This window comes from Gambusia affinis, linkage group LG07, assembly GCF_019740435.1.
Source record: "Gambusia affinis linkage group LG07, SWU_Gaff_1.0, whole genome shotgun sequence".
Taxonomy (NCBI): domain Eukaryota; kingdom Metazoa; phylum Chordata; class Actinopteri; order Cyprinodontiformes; family Poeciliidae; genus Gambusia; species Gambusia affinis.
Window position 1 is genome coordinate 2,363,656 of NC_057874.1, and position 13,182 is coordinate 2,376,837.

Genomic DNA, 13,182 nt, shown 5'->3' on the forward strand with positions numbered 1-13,182 from the left:
AATGAATTACCGACAACTTTTGTTTCTGTCTGGTTTCGAACCAGAGACCTTTTGCGTGTTAAGCAAACGTGATAACCACTACACTACAGAAACTCTGTCTATGAAAGATTCCCTATAGAGGGTTCCAAAATTGTTAAAGATTGATGTCATCTCTCGGCATGGTACAATGTCAAAAAGTTAAACCACAGATTCTCTAAAGGAACCCAGTGTGTTGGTGAATAAAAGGGCAAACTTAAACTTGTGCCTAATTTAACATTATAGTCCATAAACTCACCCTGAAATCCCAAAATATATTGAAGAATTCAGGAGAAAAGTAAAAGGTTCTACTGAGACTTGAACTCAGATTCCTGTATTCAAAGTCCAGAGTGCTAAACATTACACCATAGAACCTACACAAACATTGGAGGGTGCCTTGCTTTCAAAAATGCCTTTATTTACGTTGATAGGCAAATGAACAAGGACCAAAGCGGAAGATTCTTGTTTACTCACTCCACCTTCTGAAAAGAATTACCGACAACTTCTGTTTCTGTCTGGTTTCGAACCAGAGACCTTTATGTGTAAAGCAAACGTGATAACCACTACACTACAGAAACTCTGTCTCTATGAAAGATTCCCTATAGAGGGTTCCAAAATTGTTAAAGATTGATGTCATCTATCGCCATGGTACAATGTTAAAAAGTTAAACCACAGATTCTCTCAAAGAACCCAAAGAGTTGGTGAATAAAAGGGCAGACTTAAACTTGTGCCTAATTTAACATTATAGTCCATAAACTCACCCTGAAATCCCAAAATATATTGAAGAATTCAGGAGAAAAGTAAAAGGTTCTACTGAGACTTGAACTCAGATTCCTGTATTCAAAGTCCAGAGTGCTAAACATTACACCATAGAACCTACACAAACATTGGAGGGTGCCTTGCTTTCAAAAATGCCTTTATTTACGTTGATAGGCAAATGAACAAGGACCAAAGCGGAAGATTCTTGTTTACTCACTCCACCTTCTGAAAAGAATTACCGACAACTTCTGTTTCTGTCTGGTTTCGAACCAGAGACCTTTTGCGTGTAAAGCAAACGTGATAACCACTACACTACAGAAACTCTGTCTCTATGAAAGATTCCCTATAGAGGGTTCCAAAATTGTTAAAGATTGATGTCATCTATCGCCATGGTACAATGTTAAAAAGTTAAACCACAGATTCTCTCAAAGAACCCAAAGAGGTGAATAAAAGGGCAGACTTAAACTTGTGCCTAATTTAACATTATAGTCCATAAACTCACCCTGAAATCCCCAAATATATTGAAGAATTCAGGAGAAAAGAAAAAAGGTTCTACTGAGACTTGAAGTCAGATTCCTGGATTCAGAGTCCAGAGTGCTAACCATTACACCATAGAATCTACATGAACATTGGAAGGTGCCTTGCTTTCAAAAATGCCTTCATTTACGTTGATAGGCAAACGAACAAGGACCAAAGCCAAAGATTCTTGTTCACTCACTCCACCTTCTGAAAAGAATAACCAACAACTTCTGTTTCTGTCTGGTTTCGAACCAGAGACCTTTTGCGTGTTAAGCAAACGTGATAACCACTACACTACAGAAACTCTGTCTCTATGAAAGATTCCATATAGAGGGTTCCAAAATTGTTAAAGATTGATGTCATCTATCGGCATGGTACAATGTCAAAAAGTTAAACCTCAGATTCTCTAAAGGAACCCAGTGTGTTGGTGAATAAAAGGGCAAACTTAAACTTGTGCCTAATTTAACATTATAGTCCATAAACTCACCCTGAAATCCCAAAATATATTGAAGAATTCAGGAGAAAAGTAAAAGGTTCTACTGAGACTTGAACTCAGATTCCTGGATTCAGAGTCCAGAGTGCTAACCATTACACCCTAGAACCTACACAAACATTAGAGGGTGCCTTGCTTTCAAAAATGCCTTCATTTACGTTGATAGGCAAATGAACAAGGACAAAAGCGGAAGATTCTTGTTTACTCACTCCACCTTCTGAAATGAATTACCGACAACTTTTGTTTCTGTCTGGTTTCGAACCAGAGACCTTTTGCGTGTGAAGCAAACGTGATAACCACTACACTACAGAAACTCTGTCTCTATGAAAGATTCCCTAGAGGGTTCCAAAATTGTTAAAGGTTTATGTCTTCTATCGGCATGGTACAATGTCAAAAAGTTAAACCACAGATTCTCTCAAAGTACACAAAGAGTTGGTGAATAAAAGGGCAGACTTAAACTTGTGCCTAATTTAACATTATAGTCCATAAACTCACCCTGAAATCCCCAAATATATTGAAGAATTCAGGAGAAAAAAAAAGGTTCTACTGAGACTTGAACTCAGATTCCCGGATTCAAAGTCCAGAGTGCTAACCATTACACCATAGAACCTACACAAACATTGGAGGTTGCCTTGCTTTCAAAAATGCCTTCATTTACGTTGATAGGCAAATGAACAAGGACCAAATCCAAAGATTCTTGTTTACTCACTCCACCTTCTGAAATGAATTACCGACAACTTTTGTTTCTGTCTGGTTTCGAACCAGAGACCTTTTGCGTGTTAAGCAAACGTGATAACCACTACACTACAGAAACTCTGTCTATGAAAGATTCCCTATAGAGGGTTCCAAAATTGTTAAAGATTGATGTCATCTCTCGGCATGGTACAATGTCAAAAAGTTAAACCACAGATTCTCTAAAGGAACCCAGTGTGTTGGTGAATAAAAGGGCAAACTTAAACTTGTGCCTAATTTAACATTATAGTCCATAAACTCACCCTGAAATCCCAAAATATATTGAAGAATTCAGGAGAAAAGTAAAAGGTTCTACTGAGACTTGAACTCAGATTCCTGTATTCAAAGTCCAGAGTGCTAAACATTACACCATAGAACCTACACAAACATTGGAGGGTGCCTTGCTTTCAAAAATGCCTTTATTTACGTTGATAGGCAAATGAACAAGGACCAAAGCGGAAGATTCTTGTTTACTCACTCCACCTTCTGAAAAGAATTACCGACAACTTTTGTTTCTGTCTGGTTTCGAACCAGAGACCTTTTGCGTGTTAAGGAAACGTGATAACCACTACACTACAGAAACTCTGTCTCTATGAAAGATTCCATATAGAGGATTCCAAAATTGTTAAAGATTGATGTCATCTATCGGCATGGTACAATGTCAAAAAGTTAAACCACAGATTCTCTCAAAGGACCCAGTGAGTTGGTGAATAAAAGGGCAGACTTAAACTTGTGCCTAATTTAACATTATAGTCCATAAACTCACCCTGAAATCCCCAAATATATTGAAGAATTCAGGAGAAAAGAAAAAAGGTTCTACTGAGACTTGAACTCAGATTCCTGGATTCAGAGTCCAGAGTGCTAACCATTACACCATAGAACCTACACAAACATTGGAGTGTGCCTTGCTTTCAAAAACGCCTTCAATTAAGTTAATGGGCAAATGAACAAGGACCAAAGATGAAGATTCTTGTTTACTCACTCCACCTTCTGAAATGAATTACCGACAACTTTTGTTTCTGTCTGGTTTCGAACCAGAGACCTTTTGCGTGTGAAGCAAACGTGATAACCACTACACTACAGAAACTCTGTCTCTATGAAAGATTCCATATAGAGGGTTCCAAAATTGTTAAAGATTGATGTCATCTATCGGCATGGTACAATGTCAAAAAGTTAAACCACAGATTCTCTCAAAGGACCCAGTGAGTTGGTGAATAAAAGGGCAGACTTAAACTTGTGCCTAATTTAACATTATAGTCCATAAACTCACCCTGAAATCCCCAAATATATTGAAGAATTCAGGAGATAAGAAAAAAGGTTCTACTGAGACTTGAACTCAGATTCCTGGATTCAAAGTCCAGAGTGCTAACCATTACACCATAGAACCTACTCAAACATGGGAGGGTGCCTTGCTTTCAAAAATGCCTTCATTTACGTTGATAGGCAAATGAAACAGGACAACAGTGGAAGATTCTTGTTTACTCACTCCACCTTCTGAAATGAATTACCGACAACTTTTGTTTCTGTCTGGTTTCGAACCAGAGACCTTTTGCGTGTGAAGCAAACGTGATAACCACTACACTACAGAAACTCTGTCTCTATGAAAGATTCCATATAGAGGGTTCCAAAATTGTTAAAGATTGATGTCTTCTATCACCATGGTACAATGTTAAACAACAGATTCTCTCAAAGAACCCAGTGTGTTGGTGAATAAAAGGGCAGACTTAAACTTGTGCCTAATTTAACATTATAGTCCATAAACTCACCCTGAAATCCCCAAATATATTGAAGAATTCAGGAGAAAAGTAAAAGGTTCTACTGAGACTTGAACTCAGATTCCTGGATTCAGAGTCCAGAGTGCTAACCATTACACCCTAGAACCTACACAAACATGGGAGGGTGCCTTGCTTTCAAAAATGCCTTCATTTACGTTGATAGGCAAATGAACAAGGACAAAAGTGGAAGATTCTTGTTTACTCACTCCACCTTCTGAAATGAATTACCGACAACTTTTGTTTCTGTCTGGTTTGAACCAGAGACCTTTATGAAAGCAAACGTGATAACCACTACACTACAGAAACTCTGTCTCTATGAAAGATTCCCTAGAGGGTTCCAAAATTGTTAAAGATTGATGTCATCTATCGCCATGGTACAATGTCAAAAAGATAAACCACAGATTCTCTAAAGGAACCCAGTGTGTTGGTGAATAAAAGGGCAGACTTAAACTTGTGCCTAATTTAACATTATAGTCCATAAACTCACCCTGAAATCCCCAAATATATTGAAGAATTCAGGAGAAAAAAAAAGGTTCTACTGAGACTTGAACTCAGATTCCCAGATTCAAAGTCCAGAGTGCTAACTATTACACCATAGAACCTACACAAACATTGGAGGGTGCCTTGCTTTCAAAAATGCCTTCAATTACGTTGCTAGGCAAATGAACAAGGACCAAAGGGGAAGATTCTTGTTTACTCACTCCACCTTCTGAAAAGAATTACCGACAACTTCTGTTTCTGTCTGGTTTCGAACCAGAGACCTTTTGCGTGTTAAGCAAACGTGATAACCACTACACTACAGAAACTCTGTCTCTATGAAAGATTCCATATAGAGGGTTCCAAAATTGTTAAAGATTGATGTCATCTATCGCCATGGTACAATGTTAAAAAGTTAAACCACAGATTCTCTCAAAGAACCCAAAGAGTTGGTGAATGAAAGGGCAGACTTAAACTTGTGCCTAATTTAACATTATAGTCCATAAACTCACCCTGAAATCCCCAAATATATTGAAGAATTCAGGAGAAAAGAAAAAAGGTTCTACTGAGACTTGAACTCAGATTCCTGGATTCAGAGTCCAGAGTGCTAACCATTACACCATAGAACCTACACAAACATTGGAGGGTGCCTTGATTTCAAAAACGCCTTCAATTAAGTTAATGGGCAAATGAACAAGGAGCAAAGATGAAGATTCTTGTTTACTCACTCCACCTTCTGAAAAGAATTACCGACAACTTCTGTTTCTGTCTGGTTTCGAACCAGAGACCTTTTGCGTGTGAAGCAAACGTGATAACCACTACACTACAGAAACTCTGTCTCTATGAAAGATTCCATATAGAGGGTTCCAAAATTGTTAAAGATTGATGTCATCTATCGGCATGGTACAATGTCAAAAAGTTAAACCACAGATTCTCTCAAAGGACCCAGTGAGTTGGTGAATAAAAGGGCAGACTTAAACTTGTGCCTAATTTAACATTATAGTCCATAAACTCACCCTGAAATCCCCAAATATATTGAAGAATTCAGGAGATAAGAAAAAAGGTTCTACTGAGACTTGAACTCAGATTCCTGGATTCAAAGTCCAGAGTGCTAACCATTACACCATAGAACCTACTCAAACATGGGAGGGTGCCTTGCTTTCAAAAATGCCTTCATTTACGTTGATAGGCAAATGAACAAGGACAAAAGTGGAAGATTCTTGTTTACTCACTCCACCTTCTGAAATGAATTACCGACAACTTTTGTTTCTGTCTGGTTTCGAACCAGAGACCTTTTGCGTGTGAAGCAAACGTGATAACCACTACACTACAGAAACTCTGTCTCTATGAAAGATTCCATATAGAGGGTTCCAAAATTGTTAAAGATTGATGTCTTCTATCACCATGGTACAATGTTAAAAAGTTAAACAACAGATTCTCTCAAAGAACCCAGTGTGTTGGTGAATAAAAGGGCAGACTTAAACTTGTGCCTAATTTAACATTATAGTCCATAAACTCACCCTGAAATCCCCAAATATATTGAAGAATTCAGGAGAAAAGTAAAAGGTTCTACTGAGACTTGAACTCAGATTCCTGGATTCAGAGTCCAGAGTGCTAACCATTACACCCTAGAACCTACACAAACATGGGAGGGTGCCTTGCTTTCAAAAATGCCTTCATTTACGTTGATAGGCAAATGAACAAGGACAAAAGTGGAAGATTCTTGTTTACTCACTCCACCTTCTGAAATGAATTACCGACAACTTTTGTTTCTGTCTGGTTTCGAACCAGAGACCTTTTGCGTGTGAAGCAAACGTGATAACCACTACACTACAGAAACTCTGTCTCTATGAAAGATTCCCTAGAGGGTTCCAAAATTGTTAAAGATTGATGTCATCTATCGCCATGGTACAATGTCAAAAAGATAAACCACAGATTCTCTAAAGGAACCCAGTGTGTTGGTGAATAAAAGGGCAGACTTAAACTTGTGCCTAATTTAACATTATAGTCCATAAACTCACCCTGAAATCCCCAAATATATTGAAGAATTCAGGAGAAAAAAAAAGGTTCTACTGAGACTTGAACTCAGATTCCCAGATTCAAAGTCCAGAGTGCTAACTATTACACCATAGAACCTACACAAACATTGGAGGGTGCCTTGCTTTCAAAAATGCCTTCAATTACGTTGCTAGGCAAATGAACAAGGACCAAAGGGGAAGATTCTTGTTTACTCACTCCACCTTCTGAAAAGAATTACCGACAACTTCTGTTTCTGTCTGGTTTCGAACCAGAGACCTTTTGCGTGTTAAGCAAACGTGATAACCACTACACTACAGAAACTCTGTCTCTATGAAAGATTCCATATAGAGGGTTCCAAAATTGTTAAAGATTGATGTCATCTATCGCCATGGTACAATGTTAAAAAGTTAAACCACAGATTCTCTCAAAGAACCCAAAGAGTTGGTGAATGAAAGGGCAGACTTAAACTTGTGCCTAATTTAACATTATAGTCCATAAACTCACCCTGAAATCCCCAAATATATTGAAGAATTCAGGAGAAAAGAAAAAAGGTTCTACTGAGACTTGAACTCAGATTCCTGGATTCAGAGTCCAGAGTGCTAACCATTACACCATAGAACCTACACAAACATTGGAGGGTGCCTTGATTTCAAAATCGCCTTCAATTAAGTTAATGGGCAAATGAACAAGGAGCAAAGATGAAGATTCTTGTTTACTCACTCCACCTTCTGAAAAGAAGTACCGACAACTTCTGTTTCTGTCAAACCAGAGACCTTTTGCGTGTGAAGCAAACGTGATAACCACTACACTACAGAAACTCTGTCTCTATGAAAGATTCCATATAGAGGATTCCAAAATTGTTAAAGATTGATGTCATCTATCGGCATGGTACAATGTCAAAAAGTTAAACCACAGATTCTCTCAAAGGACCCAGTGAGTTGGTGAATAAAAGGGCAGACTTAAACTTGTGCCTAATTTAACATTATAGTCCATAAACTCACCCTGAAATCCCCAAATATATTGAAGAATTCAGGAGAAAAGAAAAAAGGTTCTACTGAGACTTGAACTCAGATTCCTGGATTCAAAGTCCAGAGTGCTAACCATTACACCATAGAACCTACACAAACATGGGAGGGTGCCTTGCTTTCAAAAATGCCTTCATTTACGTTGATAGGCAAATGAACAAGGACAAAAGTGGAAGATTCTTGTTTACTCACTCCACCTTCTGAAATGAATTACCGACAACTTTTGTTTCTGTCTGGTTTCGAACCAGAGACCTTTTGCGTGTGAAGCAAACGTGATAACCACTACACTACAGAAACTCTGTCTCTATGAAAGATTCCCTAGAGGGTTCCAAAATTGTTAAAGATTGATGTCATCTATCGCCATGGTACAATGTCAAAAAGATAAACCACAGATTCTCTAAAGGAACCCAGTGTGTTGGTGAATAAAAGGGCAGACTTAAACTTGTGCCTAATTTAACATTATAGTCCATAAACTCACCCTGAAATCCCCAAATATATTGAAGAATTCAGGAGAAAAGAAAAAAGGTTCTACTGAGACTTGAACTCAGATTCCTGGATTCAGAGTCCAGAGTGCTAACCATTACACCATAGAACCTACACAAACATTGGAGGGTGCCTTGCTTTCAAAAACGCCTTCAATTAAGTTAATGGGCAAATGAACAAGGACCAAAGATGAAGATTCTTGTTTACTCACTCCACCTTCTGAAATGAATTACCGACAACTTTTGTTTCTGTCTGGTTTCGAACCAGAGACCTTTTGCGTGTGAAGCAAACGTGATAACCACTACACTACAGAAACTCTGTCTCTATGAAAGATTCCATATAGAGGGTTCCAAAATTGTTAAAGATTGATGTCATCTATCGGCATGGTACAATGTCAAAAAGTTAAACCACAGATTCTCTCAAAGGACCCAGTGAGTTGGTGAATAAAAGGGCAGACTTAAACTTGTGCCTAATTTAACATTATAGTCCATAAACTCACCCTGAAATCCCCAAATATATTGAAGAATTCAGGAGAAAAAAAAGGTTCTACTGAGACTTGAACTCAGATTCCCAGATTCAAAGTCCAGAGTGCTAACTATTACACCATAGAACCTACACAAACATTGGAGGGTGCCTTGCTTTCAAAAATGCCTTCAATTACGTTGCTAGGCAAATGAACAAGGACCAAAGGGGAAGATTCTTGTTTACTCACTCCACCTTCTGAAAAGAATTACCGACAACTTCTGTTTCTGTCTGGTTTCGAACCAGAGACCTTTTGCGTGTTAAGCAAACGTGATAACCACTACACTACAGAAACTCTGCCTCTATGAAAGATTCCCTAGAGGGTTCCAAAATTGTTAAAGATTGATGTCATCTATCGCCATGGTACAATGTTAAAAAGTTAAACCACAGATTCTCTCAAAGAACCCAAAGAGTTGGTGAATGAAAGGGCAGACTTAAACTTGTGCCTAATTTAACATTATAGTCCATAAACTCACCCTGAAATCCCCAAATATATTGAAGAATTCAGGAGAAAAGAAAAAAGGTTCTACTGAGACTTGAACTCAGATTCCTGGATTCAGAGTCCAGAGTGCTAACCATTACACCATAGAACCTACACAAACATTGGAGGGTGCCTTGATTTCAAAAACGCCTTCAATTAAGTTAATGGGCAAATGAACAAGGAGCAAAGATGAAGATTCTTGTTTACTCACTCCACCTTCTGAAAAGAATTACCGACAACTTCTGTTTCTGTCTGGTTTCGAACCAGAGACCTTTTGCGTGTGAAGCAAACGTGATAACCACTACACTACAGAAACTCTGTCTCTATGAAAGATTCCATATAGAGGATTCCAAAATTGTTAAAGATTGATGTCATCTATCGGCATGGTACAATGTCAAAAAGTTAAACCACAGATTCTCTCAAAGGACCCAGTGAGTTGGTGAATAAAAGGGCAGACTTAAACTTGTGCCTAATTTAACATTATAGTCCATAAACTCACCCTGAAATCCCCAAATATATTGAAGAATTCAGGAGAAAAGAAAAAAGGTTCTACTGAGACTTGAACTCAGATTCCTGGATTCAGAGTCCAGAGTGCTAACCATTACACCATAGAACCTACACAAACATTGGAGGGTGCCTTGCTTTCAAAAACGCCTTCAATTAAGTTAATGGGCAAATGAACAAGGACCAAAGATGAAGATTCTTGTTTACTCACTCCACCTTCTGAAATGAATTACCGACAACTTTTGTTTCTGTCTGGTTTCGAACCAGAGACCTTTTGCGTGTGAAGCAAACGTGATAACCACTACACTACAGAAACTCTGTCTCTATGAAAGATTCCATATAGAGGGTTCCAAAATTGTTAAAGATTGATGTCATCTATCGGCATGGTACAATGTCAAAAAGTTAAACCACAGATTCTCTCAAAGGACCCAGTGAGTTGGTGAATAAAAGGGCAGACTTAAACTTGTGCCTAATTTAACATTATAGTCCATAAACTCACCCTGAAATCCCCAAATATATTGAAGAATTCAGGAGAAAAGAAAAAAGGTTCTACTGAGACTTGAACTCAGATTCCTGGATTCAAAGTCCAGAGTGCTAACCATTACACCATAGAACCTACACAAACATGGGAGGGTGCCTTGCTTTCAAAAATGCCTTCATTTACGTTGATAGGCAAATGAACAAGGACAAAAGTGGAAGATTCTTGTTTACTCACTCCACCTTCTGAAATGAATTACCGACAACTTTTGTTTCTGTCTGGTTTCGAACCAGAGACCTTTTGCGTGTGAAGCAAACGTGATAACCACTACACTACAGAAACTCTGTCTCTATGAAAGATTCCCTAGAGGGTTCCAAAATTGTTAAAGATTGATGTCATCTATCGCCATGGTACAATGTCAAAAAGATAAACCACAGATTCTCTAAAGGAACCCAGTGTGTTGGTGAATAAAAGGGCAGACTTAAACTTGTGCCTAATTTAACATTATAGTCCATAAACTCACCCTGAAATCCCCAAATATATTGAAGAATTCAGGAGAAAAGAAAAAAGGTTCTACTGAGACTTGAACTCAGATTCCTGGATTCAGAGTCCAGAGTGCTAACCATTACACCATAGAACCTACACAAACATTGGAGGGTGCCTTGCTTTCAAAAACGCCTTCAATTAAGTTAATGGGCAAATGAACAAGGACCAAAGATGAAGATTCTTGTTTACTCACTCCACCTTCTGAAATGAATTACCGACAACTTTTGTTTCTGTCTGGTTTCGAACCAGAGACCTTTTGCGTGTGAAGCAAACGTGATAACCACTACACTACAGAAACTCTGTCTCTATGAAAGATTCCATATAGAGGGTTCCAAAATTGTTAAAGATTGATGTCATCTATCGGCATGGTACAATGTCAAAAAGTTAAACCACAGATTCTCTCAAAGGACCCAGTGAGTTGGTGAATAAAAGGGCAGACTTAAACTTGTGCCTAATTTAACATTATAGTCCATAAACTCACCCTGAAATCCCCAAATATATTGAAGAATTCAGGAGAAAAAAAAGGTTCTACTGAGACTTGAACTCAGATTCCCAGATTCAAAGTCCAGAGTGCTAACTATTACACCATAGAACCTACACAAACATTGGAGGGTGCCTTGCTTTCAAAAATGCCTTCAATTACGTTGCTAGGCAAATGAACAAGGACCAAAGATGAAGATTCTTGTTTACTCACTCCACCTTCTGAAAAGAATTACCGACAACTTCTGTTTCTGTCTGGTTTCGAACCAGAGACCTTTTGCGTGTTAAGCAAACGTGATAACCACTACACTACAGAAACTCTGCCTCTATGAAAGATTCCCTAGAGGGTTCCAAAATTGTTAAAGGTTTATGTCTTCTATCGGCATGGTACAATGTCAAAAAGTTAAACCACAGATTCTCTCAAAGTACACAAAGAGTTGGTGAATAAAAGGGCAGACTTAAACTTGTGCCTAATTTAACATTATAGTCCATAAACTCACCCTGAAATCACCAAATATATTGAAGAATTCAGGAGAAAAAAAAAGGTTCTACTGAGACTTGAACTCAGATTCCCGGATACAAAGTCCAGAGTGCTAACTATTACACCATAGAACCTACACAAACATTGGAGGGTGCCTTGCTTTCAAAAATGCCTTCAATTAAGTTGTTGGGCAAATGAACAAGGACCAAAGATGAAGATTCTTGTTTACTCACTCCACCTTCTGAAATGAATTACCGACAACTTTTGTTTCTGTCTGGTTTCGAACCAGAGACCTTTTGCGTGTTAAGCAAACGTGATAACCACTACACTACAGAAACTCTGTCTCTATGAAAGATTCCATATAGAGGATTCCAAAAATGTTAAAGATTGATGTCATCTATCGGCATGGTACAATGTCAAAAAGTTAAACCACAGATTCTCTCAAAGGACCCAGTGAGTTGGTGAATAAAAGGGCAGACTTAAACTTGTGCCTAATTTAACGTTATAGTCCATAAACTCACCCTGAAATCCCCAAATATATTGAAGAATTCAGGAGAAAAGAAAGAAGGTTCTACTGAGACTTGAACTCAGATTCCTGGATTCAGAGTCCAGAGTGCTAACCATTACACCATAAAACCTACACAAACATGGGAGTGTGCCTTGCTTTCAAAAATGCCTTCATTTACGTTGATAGGCAAATGAAGAAGAATAAAGCGGAAGATTCTTGTTTACTCACTCCACCTTCTGAAAAGAATTACCGACAACTTCTGTTTCTGTCTGGTTTCGAACCAGAGACCTTTTGCGTGTGAAGCAAACGTGATAACCATTACACTACAGAAACTCTGTCTCTATGAAAGATTCCCTATAGAGGGTTCCAAAATTGTTAAAGATTGATGTCATCTATCGCAATGGTACAATGTCATAAAGTTAAACCAAAGATTCTCTCAAAGAACCCAGTGTGTTGGTGAATAAAAGGGCAGACTTAAACTTGTGTCTAATTTAACATTATAGTCCATAAACTCACCCTGAAATCCCCAAATATTTTGAAGAATTCAGGAGAAAAGAAAAAAGGTTCTACTGAGACTTGAACTCAGATTCCTGGATTCAGAGTCCAGAGTGCTAACCATTACACCATAGAACCTACACAAACATTGGAGGGTGCCTTGCTTTCAAAAACGCCTTCAATTAAGTTAATGGGCAAATGAACAAGGAGCAAAGATGAAGATTCTTGTTTACTCACTCCACCTTCTGAAAAAAATTACCGACAACTTCTGTTTCTGTCTGGTTTCGAACCAGAGACCTTTTGCGTGTGAAGCAAACGTGATAACCACTACACTACAGAAACTCTGTCTCCATGAAAGATTCCCTAGAGGGTTCCAAAATTGTTAAAGAT

At 38.2% G+C, this 13,182-nt stretch overlaps 41 non-coding genes across 41 annotated transcripts; all 41 read right to left on the bottom strand.

The window, feature by feature from the left end:
* Window positions 1-20: 20 nt before the first annotated feature.
* Window positions 21-93, bottom strand: trnav-aac. The gene has a single exon. It is a non-coding gene; the product is annotated as a tRNA-Val (tRNA).
* Window positions 94-1,023: 930 nt separating this feature from the next.
* Window positions 1,024-1,096, bottom strand: trnav-uac. The gene has a single exon. It is a non-coding gene; the product is annotated as a tRNA-Val (tRNA).
* Window positions 1,097-1,524: 428 nt separating this feature from the next.
* trnav-aac lies at window positions 1,525-1,597 on the bottom strand. The gene has a single exon. It is a non-coding gene; the product is annotated as a tRNA-Val (tRNA).
* Window positions 1,598-1,824: 227 nt separating this feature from the next.
* On the bottom strand, window positions 1,825-1,896 carry trnaq-cug. Its single transcript has one exon. It is a non-coding gene; the product is annotated as a tRNA-Gln (tRNA).
* A 131-nt stretch (window positions 1,897-2,027) lies between these two features.
* trnav-cac lies at window positions 2,028-2,100 on the bottom strand. The gene has a single exon. It is a non-coding gene; the product is annotated as a tRNA-Val (tRNA).
* Window positions 2,101-2,324: 224 nt separating this feature from the next.
* Window positions 2,325-2,396, bottom strand: trnaq-uug. The gene has a single exon. It is a non-coding gene; the product is annotated as a tRNA-Gln (tRNA).
* Window positions 2,397-2,527: 131 nt separating this feature from the next.
* On the bottom strand, window positions 2,528-2,600 carry trnav-aac. Its single transcript has one exon. It is a non-coding gene; the product is annotated as a tRNA-Val (tRNA).
* A 428-nt stretch (window positions 2,601-3,028) lies between these two features.
* trnav-aac lies at window positions 3,029-3,101 on the bottom strand. The gene has a single exon. It is a non-coding gene; the product is annotated as a tRNA-Val (tRNA).
* A 228-nt stretch (window positions 3,102-3,329) lies between these two features.
* trnaq-cug lies at window positions 3,330-3,401 on the bottom strand. The gene has a single exon. It is a non-coding gene; the product is annotated as a tRNA-Gln (tRNA).
* A 131-nt stretch (window positions 3,402-3,532) lies between these two features.
* Window positions 3,533-3,605, bottom strand: trnav-cac. Its single transcript has one exon. It is a non-coding gene; the product is annotated as a tRNA-Val (tRNA).
* A 228-nt stretch (window positions 3,606-3,833) lies between these two features.
* On the bottom strand, window positions 3,834-3,905 carry trnaq-uug. Its single transcript has one exon. It is a non-coding gene; the product is annotated as a tRNA-Gln (tRNA).
* Window positions 3,906-4,036: 131 nt separating this feature from the next.
* On the bottom strand, window positions 4,037-4,109 carry trnav-cac. The gene has a single exon. It is a non-coding gene; the product is annotated as a tRNA-Val (tRNA).
* A 219-nt stretch (window positions 4,110-4,328) lies between these two features.
* Window positions 4,329-4,400, bottom strand: trnaq-cug. The gene has a single exon. It is a non-coding gene; the product is annotated as a tRNA-Gln (tRNA).
* A 626-nt stretch (window positions 4,401-5,026) lies between these two features.
* On the bottom strand, window positions 5,027-5,099 carry trnav-aac. The gene has a single exon. It is a non-coding gene; the product is annotated as a tRNA-Val (tRNA).
* A 228-nt stretch (window positions 5,100-5,327) lies between these two features.
* trnaq-cug lies at window positions 5,328-5,399 on the bottom strand. The gene has a single exon. It is a non-coding gene; the product is annotated as a tRNA-Gln (tRNA).
* Window positions 5,400-5,530: 131 nt separating this feature from the next.
* Window positions 5,531-5,603, bottom strand: trnav-cac. Its single transcript has one exon. It is a non-coding gene; the product is annotated as a tRNA-Val (tRNA).
* A 228-nt stretch (window positions 5,604-5,831) lies between these two features.
* On the bottom strand, window positions 5,832-5,903 carry trnaq-uug. Its single transcript has one exon. It is a non-coding gene; the product is annotated as a tRNA-Gln (tRNA).
* A 131-nt stretch (window positions 5,904-6,034) lies between these two features.
* Window positions 6,035-6,107, bottom strand: trnav-cac. Its single transcript has one exon. It is a non-coding gene; the product is annotated as a tRNA-Val (tRNA).
* A 227-nt stretch (window positions 6,108-6,334) lies between these two features.
* On the bottom strand, window positions 6,335-6,406 carry trnaq-cug. The gene has a single exon. It is a non-coding gene; the product is annotated as a tRNA-Gln (tRNA).
* A 131-nt stretch (window positions 6,407-6,537) lies between these two features.
* Window positions 6,538-6,610, bottom strand: trnav-cac. The gene has a single exon. It is a non-coding gene; the product is annotated as a tRNA-Val (tRNA).
* A 427-nt stretch (window positions 6,611-7,037) lies between these two features.
* trnav-aac lies at window positions 7,038-7,110 on the bottom strand. The gene has a single exon. It is a non-coding gene; the product is annotated as a tRNA-Val (tRNA).
* Window positions 7,111-7,338: 228 nt separating this feature from the next.
* Window positions 7,339-7,410, bottom strand: trnaq-cug. The gene has a single exon. It is a non-coding gene; the product is annotated as a tRNA-Gln (tRNA).
* Window positions 7,411-7,835: 425 nt separating this feature from the next.
* On the bottom strand, window positions 7,836-7,907 carry trnaq-uug. Its single transcript has one exon. It is a non-coding gene; the product is annotated as a tRNA-Gln (tRNA).
* A 131-nt stretch (window positions 7,908-8,038) lies between these two features.
* trnav-cac lies at window positions 8,039-8,111 on the bottom strand. The gene has a single exon. It is a non-coding gene; the product is annotated as a tRNA-Val (tRNA).
* A 226-nt stretch (window positions 8,112-8,337) lies between these two features.
* Window positions 8,338-8,409, bottom strand: trnaq-cug. Its single transcript has one exon. It is a non-coding gene; the product is annotated as a tRNA-Gln (tRNA).
* Window positions 8,410-8,540: 131 nt separating this feature from the next.
* On the bottom strand, window positions 8,541-8,613 carry trnav-cac. The gene has a single exon. It is a non-coding gene; the product is annotated as a tRNA-Val (tRNA).
* Window positions 8,614-9,041: 428 nt separating this feature from the next.
* On the bottom strand, window positions 9,042-9,114 carry trnav-aac. Its single transcript has one exon. It is a non-coding gene; the product is annotated as a tRNA-Val (tRNA).
* A 226-nt stretch (window positions 9,115-9,340) lies between these two features.
* trnaq-cug lies at window positions 9,341-9,412 on the bottom strand. The gene has a single exon. It is a non-coding gene; the product is annotated as a tRNA-Gln (tRNA).
* A 131-nt stretch (window positions 9,413-9,543) lies between these two features.
* On the bottom strand, window positions 9,544-9,616 carry trnav-cac. The gene has a single exon. It is a non-coding gene; the product is annotated as a tRNA-Val (tRNA).
* Window positions 9,617-9,844: 228 nt separating this feature from the next.
* trnaq-cug lies at window positions 9,845-9,916 on the bottom strand. The gene has a single exon. It is a non-coding gene; the product is annotated as a tRNA-Gln (tRNA).
* Window positions 9,917-10,047: 131 nt separating this feature from the next.
* trnav-cac lies at window positions 10,048-10,120 on the bottom strand. The gene has a single exon. It is a non-coding gene; the product is annotated as a tRNA-Val (tRNA).
* A 228-nt stretch (window positions 10,121-10,348) lies between these two features.
* trnaq-uug lies at window positions 10,349-10,420 on the bottom strand. The gene has a single exon. It is a non-coding gene; the product is annotated as a tRNA-Gln (tRNA).
* A 131-nt stretch (window positions 10,421-10,551) lies between these two features.
* trnav-cac lies at window positions 10,552-10,624 on the bottom strand. The gene has a single exon. It is a non-coding gene; the product is annotated as a tRNA-Val (tRNA).
* A 226-nt stretch (window positions 10,625-10,850) lies between these two features.
* On the bottom strand, window positions 10,851-10,922 carry trnaq-cug. Its single transcript has one exon. It is a non-coding gene; the product is annotated as a tRNA-Gln (tRNA).
* Window positions 10,923-11,053: 131 nt separating this feature from the next.
* trnav-cac lies at window positions 11,054-11,126 on the bottom strand. Its single transcript has one exon. It is a non-coding gene; the product is annotated as a tRNA-Val (tRNA).
* A 428-nt stretch (window positions 11,127-11,554) lies between these two features.
* trnav-aac lies at window positions 11,555-11,627 on the bottom strand. Its single transcript has one exon. It is a non-coding gene; the product is annotated as a tRNA-Val (tRNA).
* A 427-nt stretch (window positions 11,628-12,054) lies between these two features.
* Window positions 12,055-12,127, bottom strand: trnav-aac. Its single transcript has one exon. It is a non-coding gene; the product is annotated as a tRNA-Val (tRNA).
* A 228-nt stretch (window positions 12,128-12,355) lies between these two features.
* Window positions 12,356-12,427, bottom strand: trnaq-cug. The gene has a single exon. It is a non-coding gene; the product is annotated as a tRNA-Gln (tRNA).
* Window positions 12,428-12,557: 130 nt separating this feature from the next.
* trnav-cac lies at window positions 12,558-12,630 on the bottom strand. Its single transcript has one exon. It is a non-coding gene; the product is annotated as a tRNA-Val (tRNA).
* A 228-nt stretch (window positions 12,631-12,858) lies between these two features.
* On the bottom strand, window positions 12,859-12,930 carry trnaq-cug. The gene has a single exon. It is a non-coding gene; the product is annotated as a tRNA-Gln (tRNA).
* Window positions 12,931-13,061: 131 nt separating this feature from the next.
* On the bottom strand, window positions 13,062-13,134 carry trnav-cac. The gene has a single exon. It is a non-coding gene; the product is annotated as a tRNA-Val (tRNA).
* Window positions 13,135-13,182: the final 48 nt, after the last annotated feature.